Source organism: Berghia stephanieae, chromosome 3 (assembly GCF_034508935.2).
Source record: "Berghia stephanieae isolate SIO BIC M18660-M18661 chromosome 3, UCSD_Bste_1.3, whole genome shotgun sequence".
NCBI classification, from domain to species: Eukaryota; Metazoa; Mollusca; class Gastropoda; order Nudibranchia; family Aeolidiidae; genus Berghia; species Berghia stephanieae.
Window position 1 is genome coordinate 2,626,032 of NC_088362.1, and position 1,802 is coordinate 2,627,833.

Consider the following 1,802-nt stretch of genomic DNA (forward strand, 5'->3'; position numbering starts at 1 on the left):
GCATTATCGACCACTGCAATAACCAACTGAACACAGTTGATTACATTTGAGCGTCAAAGGTCACTCCGGACATAAGATATCTTGTCCAAAGGTGAACATGAAGGCTGTGCATTATGGCCCACCGCATTAACCAATTGGACATGCATTCTTACTCTTGCGCGTCAACGGTCACTCCGGATATAAGATATCGCCCTGGCCGCAGACACAAATCTACATAGGCGTTAAATGTATGGCACAATAGGATGCAATATTCTGGTGTCACGTTGCCCAGCATCGAGCAGCTTGGTTCTAAACAAAGAACATCGGTACTTTATATTCTCCATGCTGGCTAGAACTTTCTCACGTGTCATGTGATAAGAATGTATAATGTTTTTCCCCTCTGGATACGCTTTTATGCTCGTCGGAGATATAGTTCATAAGGTCGTCCGCCATTGTTCTGATAGTTTAGATCCAGTTGCTAGGTTACTATGCGTCATTACAAGGGAAAAGACGTTACGACTGTTGAAGAGTATTGATGAATAGAGATGCTTACTCTGGAGCGTAAACAGTCACTGCGGTCATAAGATATCGCCCCGGCGCAGACACAAATCTACAGAGGCGTTAAATGTATGGCACAATTTTTAAAAACTTGAGCTTTTATACAGTGCAATATCCACTAAACGTGCTCAAAGCGCTTTACAAGGGGTCCCTGGCCAACAGCAACACATAACATGTAGACGATGTCAGGCGATATTACAATATTTTGGGACAGAGACAACGCTGTTAATGGCCAGGTACTCATTTTACAACCTGAGTACGGTGATGGGATGTGAGTAAAGAGCCTTCTCCAAGGACTCAACTATGCGCAGAGCGAGGCTCGAACCTAGGACCTTCCGATCTGAAAGCGAGTGTCATACCACATAGCCGCACAATACACCCCACACCTGGTCAGAGTGTGGACTAAACCAAAGATGGACTGATAAAATGACGAAATAAGCCCAGGCGGGAACAAGTATTTTCTTTATCTACCCTGAATATAAAAAATAGTCTTTACATTCTCTTTAGCTCTCTTTCACCACATCCATCGTTAACTTATAGCCTGATACTGACCAAAAAATGACGTCAAAATGCCAGTGTCGGTCACAAAAGAAAACAAATCGTGAGTTGTATTCAATAGTATTACTAATGGGATCACTTGTTTCCTTGAGCACTACTAACAACAACTCACTAGGCGGTGCAAAAAACGAATAATGACGTTAAAATGCCAGTCTTTTTGGTCAGTGTCAGCGTAGCCATCGTTATGTTATAGCCTGATACTGAAATCCAAAAGGGCTGGCAGTTTGACGTCATTATTTGGTTTTTGCACCGCCTAGTGAGTTGTCGTTAGTAGAGCTCATGGAAACAAGTTATTTCATTGGTTGAACTATTGAATACAACTCACGATTTGTTTTCTTTTGTGGCAAAAGACTGCATTTTGACGTCTTTTTTTGGTCAGTATCAGGCCATAACTTTACGAAGGCCACGGTTTCAGTGTCAGGCCGTAGCCATCGTTAAGTTATAGCATTTTGACGTCATTTTTTGGTCAGTGTCAAGCTATAAGTTAAATATGGCTACGGCCCTGACACTGAAACCCAACTCAACGACGGCTACGCTTTCACCCAGAAAGGACACCACATTCCTTTATCATTGTTCATCCTCTCTCTCGTTTTACGGCCTGGAAAATGTTTATTTCATTACAGTTTCTTTTAAATATACTGCCTAAGAAGAATAATTAACATTTCATACTCAAATGCTTTCCATAATTGTTCTTTTTTTATGACTTT